Genomic DNA, 11,578 nt, shown 5'->3' with positions numbered 1-11,578 from the left:
CATTTTGTCTTAAGGACAGTGTCCATTGTCTTACAGAAGCTTTGCAATTTTACGAGGTCCCATTTGTCGACTCTTGATCTTAGAACAGTCTTAAGAAATGATCTTGAAATTAGTCTGTCATTTCCTCAGAAAATTAGATACAGTTCCATCTGAGGACCCAGCTATACAACTCCTGGGCATATACCCAAAAGATGCTCCAACATATAACAAGGAAACATGCTCCACTATGCTCATATCAGCCTTATTCATAATATCCAGAAGCTGGGAAAAAACCTACATGTCACTCAACAAAGGAATGGATACAGAAGCTGTGGTATATTTGGACAATGAATAATTACTCAGCTATTGAAAACAATGACTTCATGAAAGTTTTAGGAAAATGAATGGAAGTAAAAAATATCATCCTGAATGAGGTAACCCAAACAGAAAAGAACACACACGATATGTACTCACTGAGAAGTGGATATTAATTTTAAAACTTGGCATACCCAAGATACAATTTACAGACTACATGAAGCTCAAGAAGAAAGACAAAAGTGTGGATGTTTCAGTTCTTCTTAGAAGGGGGAACAAAATAATCACAGAAGAAAATACAGACACAAAGTGTGGAGCAGACTGAAAGGAAGGCCATCCAGAGCCTGCCACACATGGTGATCCATCCTACATGCAGTCATCAAACCTAATCACTATTGGGAATGCCAAGAGTTGCAGACAGAAGCTGTCTCCAGATAGGCTCTGTCACAGCCTGAGAAATTCAGAGGCAAGTCCTTGCAGCCAAACACTGGACTGAGAATGGGGTCCCCATTGGAGGAGTTAGAGAAAGGACTGAGGTATGTGAGGGGATTTGCAACCTCATAAGAAGAATAGGATCAACCTACTAGATACCCCAAAGCTCCCAGGGACTAAACCACCAACCAAATAATACACATGGAGTGACCCAAGTCTCCAGTCGCATATGTAACAGAGGACAGCCTTGTTGGGCGGTAATAGGAGAGGTCCTTGCTCCTATGAAGGCTTGATGCTTCATTATAGTAGAATGCCAGTTTGGAGAGGCAGGAGGGAGTGGGTAGGTAGGTTGTGGGAGCACCCTCATGGAGGCAGGGGTGTGGGGATGGAATAGGGTTTTTTTTGGGAGGAGAAACCAGGAAAGGGGATAATATTTGAAATGTAGATAAAGAGGATGTCCAAGGGAAAAAAAAAGAAATGGTCCTTCTACCAAAAGTATTCATTAGATTCCGTGTGAGCCCCATCAAAATTCTGGTACAGTTCACAGATCTTGAATGGACTAATCTCAACTTCAAATGAAAGTAAAAACACACACACACACACACACACACACACACACACACACACACACACACACAGAGAGAGAGAGAGAGAGAGAGAGAGAGAGAGAGAGAGAGAGAGAGAGAGAGATATCTAAAACACTGTGATATAATAAAAGTATGGTATTGGCACAAAACAGGCACAGTGATAAAAAGAATTGACCTGATAAGCCAGAAACAAATTTACATACCTATGGTAGTTTTCATCAAATGTCTGCATGCAGGAGAATTAAAATAGGTTTATACTTATCACCCTGTACAAAACTCAACTACAAATGCAACAAAACTACAACAATAAGCCAGATATACTCAATATGATACGAGAGTATGTAATGAATAACCTTGAACTCACTGACAGAAGAGAATACTTTCTGAACAAGACTCTATTAGTGAAAGTGCTGACACCAAAATTTAATAAAAATGGGACCACCTTAAACCAAGAAGCTATACATGCCAAAAGACACTGTCATTAGGCAAATCAAGAGCCTACAGAATGGGAAAAGATATTTAACCAACAATACATTCTATAGAGGACAAATGTACTAAGTACATAAAAATAAAAAAAATTGGTTTTCAATAAAAATATGCAAACTTTTTCATTCTCTATGAAAATCAGTATGGAGGTTCCTCAGAAAGTTGGAAATCAATTTATCTCAAGATCTAGCTATACCACACTTTAACATAAACCCAAAGCATATTTCATCATATCAGAGAGAGACTTTCCCTACTATATTTAATGCTGCTCTATTCCCAATTACCAGAAAGTGGAAATGAGCTAGATGCCTCTCTAAAGAAGAATGGATGAATAAAATTTGATACTTTACATATTCCAACATTACACAGTTGTTAAAGAAAATGGCATCATGTAATTTGCAGGCAAATGATGGAACTGGAAAATTAATATCCCAAGTGAGGTATCCTCGACCCAGAAAGACAAGTATGTCCTATATCACCTACACATGGATATTAGCTGTTAAGCAAATGATAACCAAGCTTCACTGAATGTATAGAATAGAAACAATTAGACTTTTAACACATGGAGATAATTTCTATATGGGAAAATATGATTTATCTTTTGCAGGGCAGAGATTTTCCTACTTACTGAAAAATTAGGTTAAATCTGGACTTTAAATAATGTTGTTTTGAAAGTGATTGAAAGAGGTAATCCAAAGCTTGATAGAAAAGAAAATATAGAATTAAACATAGGTTCTTACATTTAACCAGAAGCAGCATATCATGGAGCACATATTCCATTGAACTTCTCATACAAAATCAGATTAATAAAGCTGAATATATCATCACTTAACTGTTTTTTCTCTTGATATAATCATTATCAACACCATACTCCAGAATGTTCTTCTATATGCCTGATGTGCCGGTTATGGCAGGATTACTGAATTTATGAAACTTTATAGTATTTTATTAGGTGAAGCTTCAGTTAATTACAAAAGTACAAAATTATAATTCATTTAAATTACTTTTAAGATGTGTCACCATATTCTATGACTAAGGGAGTGCTAATATTTTTATAAATTATTTTAATTTTTATATAAAAGTATAGCACGCATGGAGCTCTCTATGAAGACCAAAAGAGGATGCAGGGTGAGTTGAAGATAGGGTTATAAGATGTGCGAGCCACCAAAAGTCAACAATAGGAACCAAATCTAAGTCCTTTGGACAGGCAGAAAAATGCCTAGACAAGATAACCTATGGATATCTTTGGACACAAACTAGGAAAATCAAGTTTCCTGAGAATTTCAAAAGTGTATACTGGTCTTGTATTTCTTCTGTTTTTTTTTTTTTGTTTGTTTTTTTTTGTTTTTTGTTTTTTTTTTCTGTGATTTGTTTTAAAAAAAAACTTGACTGACTAAGACCAAACAAATTGGGTATAAGTTCAAATACTTTGAGTTATTTAGTAATAATAATTTAACTAATTTAATAGGTAATAATTTAAATTTACAAATTAATTAGATTAATCTAGGCTTTACTCTATAAATATAGAGAAAATATAAATATATACTTACTATATATTGATAGCTGTGTGTCCTCCTCTGTATCCTTCAAAGATGTCTGGCTTCACAGAAGTGTGTGAAGGTTTCTGATTCTATGTCAGGAAATCACATTACAATTTAAAGTTCCTTGCGATTTTGTGTCTATTCAGTTCTAAGGTTCTCAGTGTTAAAGAAGTCTCCATGCTACCTTTTCCATAAGGAACCTTATGTTGAAAAAATAAAAATTGACAATTTTTGAAGATTCATATGCATTTCACAATATTTTAAACCAATATCTTCTTATACACATGTCTGTCTATCCATCTATCTGCCTGTCCATCTGTCCATCCATCCGTCCATCCATCCATCCCTATCTATCTATCTATCTATCTATCTATCTATCTATCTATCTATCCATCCATGTATCTGTCTTCTATCTCATCTATATCATATAGGTATATCTACATCTATATGTATATTTATAGTTGTGAAAATGTTATTCATTGCAAACACTTGTCGTTCCACCTGTGTACAAAAATTATGTTTTAAAGCCACAAGGAGAGTAAATGAAATGCACGTGTCACTTTGCCAGATGATATGTGCCTTAGAATATTCACATCACAATAGTCCTTCAGCCTGACAACTACAGAATCCTCAGACCTCAGTAGTTTTCTAGCCACTATAGTCACCAGTTTGGTGTCTAGAGGCAGGAAGGCAAACGAAAATTTCACATTGTTTGATAAGTTCTTCATCGCAGGCTCTACTAAAAAGGTATATATTTATATAATTTGATTCTCATGATAGACTTATGGTATCATGAAGTGTTCTGTCTTGATTATTCAAGATCATATGAAATAACTCAACTCAGCAGTGGTTTCTTGATAGGGTAATCATTGTAGCAATATTCAGTACCAATCTTCTACAGAAACAAAGTTATCACATGGAGAGGGGTATATTTTGTGCTACACAGGAGAATAATTTCTGTAAAGTTTTAAAAACTGTACAAGTTAGAAGTGAGGATTATTTTATGCTCAATCCAATTACTTTACCCCCCATGGCTGTAGATTTTTATTTTAAGAAACTGGTAAATCTAACCCACAATCTAAGAATTCTCTGGTTTTTAAGAAATTGTTATTGTTTCCAACACACATTGTGCCCTTTGGAATCTAATGCTCAGAATTTAACACTGAGACAGAGACATGTACAACTTTGATGACATGGTCATTAACTTAAAATTTTGTTCATGAAGCTGAGGTGGTACTATTTTTTAAACATATCTTTACAATATTGCTTGATGTGTGTGATGGCAACTATTGTCTGTTCTCTTTGATTCATGTGAGTCTTAAGTCCTTTCTAAGTGAAAGCTATGACATTTCTGTACATATTCTTTGAAAGATGTAACACATATTGTGGGATGATTTATAGTCACTTGAGTAACTATATATTTTAAATATCCAAACTGAAAGAGCAGGGCACAATAAAGAAACCACCGAAACAGAAGCCACTCCCTTATTATAGGGAACAATTTTATTATGAATAAGAGAGAAAAATGTTCAGAGGCACATGGAAAATTTCAGAATATAGAAAACAGAAACAGGCTTGACCAAGTCTGGGAAAAGACAAGGAAGACCATCAAAAGAGAAAATGGAGATAGCTTGGTCACAGAAAAGGACTCACAAAGAGAGGAAGGGGGTTCTAGCACATGTTAGGAGTTAGTATAATGAAGAAGGGGATGAAGATGTTGGAAAATGTCTGTAACCTAGATGTGGGATTTTAAATTTATACCAAGTATGATTACCTCCTTCAAGAATAAAGAAGGTCGCAATTGAAATTGATATCCTAATATGAACAAGTCAATGGAGAGCATTATGTCCCTTATCCCAGAGTCAGGGGAAATGTCTACCTTTGCTAGACAAGACCAATTTCACAAATTTTTTGATGAATGCTTGTATTTTTTCATTTTTCCTTTTATTGTTCTTGTTGTTTTTTGTTTGTAACTACCAGGAATCTTTCTTTCTTGTATCTTGAACTGGACCAAGCCTGGCAATTGAGAGACTCTCCCAGAGACCTAACTGGTTTAAATCAAGATAACCTGCTTATTTTCAGCACATCTACTGTTGGGAGTAGCTAAAGATGGCACTGACATCTAGTGGTCGTTTGTGGTATACAACCATTATAACCTGGCCTTCCTCTGGCATTTACAAGGCCAGGGTGATATGCATGCTAATAAGGTATCTCATACTCCACCAATCCCCAGAGGACAAGTTTACAGCCACTGTCTGTCTTGTATTTAAGGCAAGTGCCTTTGTTCCTCGGGGTCCCCATATCAACAATTACGTGTTCCTGCAATAAAGGCTGTTGAGAAAAATCCGATGGTGTTGCGTCTTCCTTGCTGGTCAGGGTGGGCATAACAATCTACAATGTTAGCTCACAAAGGTTTAGTTATAGCATTTTCTCAGAGTATCATATCTGATATGTGACATAATATATATCTACATTATGATTTATAAAAGTTTCAAAAAATCAGTTATAAAGTAGCAATGCAATAATTTTATTGGAGGGTATCACTACAAGTTTAGGGACTGCATTAAAGTGTTGTAGCATTTAGAGTTTGAGAACCATTGCTCTATATCCTACCAATTACACTTCTTCAAACTATTCCCATGACACTTCTGAAAAGGGTCCCACTTCTGAAAAGATCCTACTTCTTCAATACGTTCCCAATAGTTCCCTTCATCCATGACATAGTTTCTGTTACATTTTAAAGCTGTCTATAGCTCAACAGAATCATGCTTGGAAAACTGAGTCTGCATTTTAACTCCGTTCACCCTTTGAAATACAGTATTAACATTGGTTTTTAACTTATCCACTGAATACTTGTTCTCTAGGTGGAGCTCTGCATCAGGAGAATTTTTTTTTTTTCCAATATGGACACGACTAAGGAGGAAGATGTAGGAGAAGAAAATCGAACCGTGGTTTGCCAAGGTGCTGCGGTTATCCGAAGAGGGTGGAAAAGAAAGAAACGATATTTGAACTTGTTCAATGACATTTTGGTGGTATCCAGTAAACTGTAAATATACGCATCATGCTTTCCTTACTATAAGAGGCTACTCAGTGGAAAGGCCTTAAGGTACAAAACTGTTTATAACTTCCTTTATTTTTGAGATTATAATTACTTTACATTCTCCTTTTTCCTCTTCCATGTCCTTCCACATCCTTCCATATACCCCTCCTTGTTCTCTTTTGAAATCATGGCTTTCTGGTTTTTTTTATTACTCATTCTTACTCATTATTTTATATGTAAGCTAACATAAGGTGCACATTCATGGATACATATATATGTACAGTTTCTAAGTACTTAAATATAACCTACTCAGTCAGTATAATATTGCTTGTATTTGTGTTTTCAGGGATGTGTATTTGGTATTAGATAGGCAATCTAATTGACAATCCTAGGGGAGATTTCTCTTAAGATTTCTTTTAAATTATTTATTTAAAAGAAATAAACTGATCATTTGCCATATAAGTGTAGTTGATGGAAGGAAGTAAACTTAACTTTGTGCTGAGAATAAAGGAAATGGAAATGGTTCTCCTTAGTGGCATATACTTCTTTGAGTAGGGTTGATATTTACTGGACTACTCCTATATATTTCTCAATTTGTTTTGACACATTCTTTGGGCACATTTAAAAAATTAATTAAGGTACTACTCTGCTGTTTGAATCTGGTGAAAGATTAGCGACAAGCTACCAAGGAGACAGTTATGCAGGCATGTGCCCACATTTCTAGCATTTTTTAAAAACTAACTTAGGAGTATTACAACTGGTAATGAGAGCCCTGTGAACTATATAGTGACACATTTCTCTAAATAAAATATTAAACTCCTGATAAGCAGGAGCCTTCTTGCTTGGTGTTTACAAATAGATTACAGAAGCAAGATTGTTGGTCGTAAGGAGCTACACATGTAAGCCTCCTGACCTCATAGCTTCCAGATTAGCATGAAGAGACAGGAAGCAGCTTCTGTCTCTCCACTATCAAGGGAAACTGCTGGCACTAAGTCTTGCTTGGTGATTCTGCAGACACTAAAGAAAACTGTTGTGATTGAATGAAACTGTGTACTTGGTTATATTAGAATTTATGACCATAGAGATGTTTTCTGGAACCACATCATATATAATCTCCACTACTTATGATCACAGCCTTCTACAATATGTGATGCTGGTATTGATACTATCAAGTAAATATCTTAAGTGGTGTTCTCATAAGTACATAAATTTATCAGACAGACATCAATAAAATAGTCTATTCCATTTGGGGGGTAGGGGTTAAATTTTCTGATCATCAGTGAATCACTTTCCAGAAGATCCATTTCACAGATTGTGAGAAAAATAAAATATTCAGGTGAGAGTTCTTCTATACATTATAAATACACCAACTGGGTATGTTTTTCTTGCAAACCTGATCAGTCATGTAAGCTCCTTCACAGAAAATGGTAGTTAGTGTCTGATGCAGGCTGAAAATAAAAGAATGGACTGGGTGTCTGTCAATCTGTCCATCTTTCTTGTTTTTTTTTTTTTTTTTTTTTTTGGTACAGAGCTCCCTTTCTTTCCACAGTGGGAAATCTTCACATTTTATATTAAAAGATAGTAATCAACTCATCAGAAATGTAAAAAGAAATAAACTGATCATTTGCCATATAAGTGTAGTTGATGGAAGGAAGTAAATTTAACTTTGTGCTGAGAATAAAGGAAATGGAAATGGTTGGTTTCTTAAAGACAGTACATATGGTCCCTTCTGTCACGTTGCAATTGTAATTAAAACTATTTTTAGATTCTCATTCACATTATGGAAAGAAGTTTATCAAGTTTATAAGGAGTGATTATTGTTATTTCCATTTTCAAGGAAGATTATCTCTTATCAGACGTTGGAATTAGAAGTTTCAGGTTCAAGCATTTCTTGGGAATTTTGATATATATATATATAACATATATATTATATATATGTTTAAATGGTGAATATAAAATGTAAATATAAACATCTCATTGAGACATGTGTGTATGTATATCTTGAGGTACATGTTGCATGATGGCTTGTATTTTAACTATAGTATGTTACATTAGATTATATGAGGAATCTTTCTTTGTAGTGCAATTAGTCTTCTCATGTTTTAAATATAAAAGGTTTATATACAGGATTTTTGAACCATGATTTATTCTTATGATATTCTGTCCCCTGAATTTGAGAGGGAGTCATTATCTTCAGTTATCTAGCCACATATTAGCTCACGAGTATCAGAAGGAAAGTTCAATACCTAGGTTTACACAGCAAATGCACCATCCATCATTAAAAAATTACAAAAAAAAATCATGAGTGTGGGGAGGAGATCTGTCAGGAAATAGAATGGAAGGAGAAAGTGACAAAAACAATCATCAAATGCATTGTATTTTAATGTAGAATTCTCGAAGAGCAAATTACTCAGAAAAAGAATGACAAAAGGAGAAAATTTATGCTTCAAAGATTATTGTTTCTTTTTTTAATTTCTTTTTTTTATTAACTTGAGTATTTCTTATATACATTTCGAGTGTTATTCCCTTTCCCGGTTTCCGGGCAAACATCCGCCTCCCCCCTCCCCTTCCTTATGGGTGTTCCCCTCCCAACCCTCCCCCCATTGCCGCCCTCCCCCCCCACAGTCTAGTTCACTGGGGGTTCAGTCTTAGCAGGACCCAGGGCTTCCCCTTCCACTGGTGCTCTTACTAGGATATTCATTGCTACCTATGAGGTCAGAGTCCAGGGTCAGTCCATGTATAGTCTTTAGGTAGTGGCTTAGTCCCTGGAAGCTCTGGTTGCTTGGCATTGTTGTACATATGGGGTCTCGAGCCCCTTCAAGCTCTTCCAGTTCTTTTTCTGATTCCTTCAACGGGGGTCCTATTCTCAGTTCAGTGGTTTGCTGCTGGCATTCACCTCTGTATTTGCTGTATTCTGGCTGTGTCTCTCAGGAGCGATCTACATCCGGCTCCTGTCGGTCTGCACTTCTTTGCTTCATCCATCTTGTCTAATTGGGTGGCTGTATATGTATGGGCCACATGTGGGGCAGGCTCTGAATGGGTGTTCCTTCAGTCTCTGTTTTAATCTTTGCCTCTCTCTTCCCTGCCAAGGGTATTCTTGTTCCCCTTTTAAAGAAGGAGTGAAGCATTCACATTTTGATCATCCGTCTTGAGTTTCATTTGTTCTAGGCATCTAGGATAATTCAAGCATTTGGGCTAATAGCCACTTATCAATGAGTGCATACCATGTATGTCTTTCTGTGTTTGGGTTAGCTCACTCAGGATGATATTTTCCAGCCATTTGCCTACGAATTTCATAAAGTCGTTGTTTTTGATAGCTGAGTAATATTCCATTGTGTAGATGTACCACATTTTCTGTATCCATTCCTCTGTTGAAGGGCATCTGGGTTCTTTCCAGCTTCTGGCTATTATAAATAAGGCTGCAATGAACATAGTGGAGCACGTGTCTTTTTCATATGTTGGGGCATCTTTTGGGTATATGCCCAAGAGAGGTATAGCTGGATCCTCAGGCAGTTCAATGTCCAATTTTCTGAGGAACCTCCAGACTGATTTCCAGAATGGTTTTACCAGTCTGCAACCCCACCAACAATGGAGGAGTGTTCCTCTTTCTCCACATCCTCGCCAGCATCTGCTGTCACCTGAGTTTTTGATCTTAGCCATTCTCACTGGTGTGAGGTGAAATCTCAGGGTTGTTTTGATTTGCATTTCCCTTATGACTAAAGATGTTGAACATTTCTTTAGGTGTTTCTCAGCCATTCGGCATTCCTCAGCTGTGAATTCTTTGTTTAGCTCTGAACCCCATTTTTTAATAGGGTTATTTGTCTCCCTGCGGTCTAACTTCTTGAGTTGTTTGTATATTTTGGATATAAGGCCTCTATCTGTTGTAGGATTGGTAAAGATCTTTTCCCAATCTGTTGGTTGCCGTTTTGTCCTAACCACAGTGTCCTTTGCCTTACAGAAGCTTTGCAGTTTTATGAGATCCCATTTGTCGATTCTTGATCTTAGAGCATAAGCCATTGTTGTTTTGTTCAGCAAATTTTTTCCAGTGCCCATGTGTTCCAGATGCTTCCCTAGTTTTTCTTCTATTAGTTTGAGTGTGTTTGGTTGATGTGGAGGTCCTTGATCCACCTGGACTTAAGCTTTGTACAGGGTGATAAGGATGGATCGATCTGCATTCTTCTACATGTTGACCTCCAGTTGAACCAGCACCATTTGCTGAAAATGCTATCTTTTTTCCATTGGATGGTTTTGGCTCCTTTGTCAAAAATCAAGTGACCATAGGTGTGTGGGTTCATTTCTGGGTCTTCAATTCTATTCCATTGGTCTATCTGTCTGTCTCTGTACCAAGGATTATTGTTTCTTAAAAACACTTCTAATAATACCAGAATGCTTGATAGGAAGACATTATTCTAATTTTTTGGCTCAATTATTGGAAAAAAGGATCGCCTTTTTGGTTACTTGTGTGATATATAATTTGCAGGTTTTCTACAGGAGCTACTAGAATGAGGTTATTGAATATTTTAGTACAGGGAGATAGATAACAGAAAATTTTACTAAGTCAAACAATATTTTTGTTTATATTCTGGAAAGATTTTTCCATGTAATTAATTAAAATAAAAAAATCTTGAAATAATTTCCTTTGTGTATTATGGGAAAAAAACAAAGCAAAATAGTTACTCCTTAACTAAATCCAGGTAAGAAATATTGGTACAGGTGGCTTTCTGTAAGTGCCGCTGTGCTTAGATTTAGCAATGGATGTGTCATTTTTTTGCTCTGGGGCAGGAAGAAGTTGGTTTTACCACAACACCAACTACAATGCAAATTAAACTAACAGATATTTGATTCTCTTTATAGAAATAAGAAATTTAAGATAAACATGTCATTCCATTGGCTTACCTGTGGATTGGTGATGAAGTGGACGCATTCAGGTCAGACAACACTGTTGCTTCCAAGTCCATTTACCTATACTGGTCGATGGGATATGTTGTTGCCACCTTTCGGTAAGACCTAGAGTTCGGACCTGTGATCACAAGATGATAACTTCAGAAATTGTGGGTCAAATTAATGGAGTGTAATTCACTTCCCAGTGAATGAGTATATTCATTCTAATATTCTCCAATTAGAAAACAAAAATCAGGGTATGGTTATTAGTGACCATTGAAGAGTGTGTATCTATCTAGTAACTCCTTTCAACAAAT

General features: G+C 36.1%; 1 long non-coding RNA gene across 1 annotated transcript; it reads left to right on the top strand.

Annotated features, from left to right (window-relative positions):
- Positions 1–3,963: 3,963 nt before the first annotated feature.
- Positions 3,964–5,686, top strand: LOC148003248 (uncharacterized). The gene is made up of 2 exons (XR_015629286.1): positions 3,964–4,087; positions 5,321–5,686. It is a non-coding gene; the product is annotated as an uncharacterized LOC148003248 (long non-coding RNA).
- Positions 5,687–11,578: the final 5,892 nt, after the last annotated feature.

This window comes from Rattus norvegicus, chromosome 9 (assembly GCF_021556685.1).
Source record: "Rattus norvegicus strain SHRSP/BbbUtx chromosome 9, alternate assembly SHRSP_T2T, whole genome shotgun sequence".
In the NCBI taxonomy this organism is placed as follows: Eukaryota; Metazoa; Chordata; class Mammalia; order Rodentia; family Muridae; genus Rattus; species Rattus norvegicus.
Note: the sequence above shows the minus strand (reverse complement) of the source record. Positions and strands in the feature narration are given on the sequence as shown.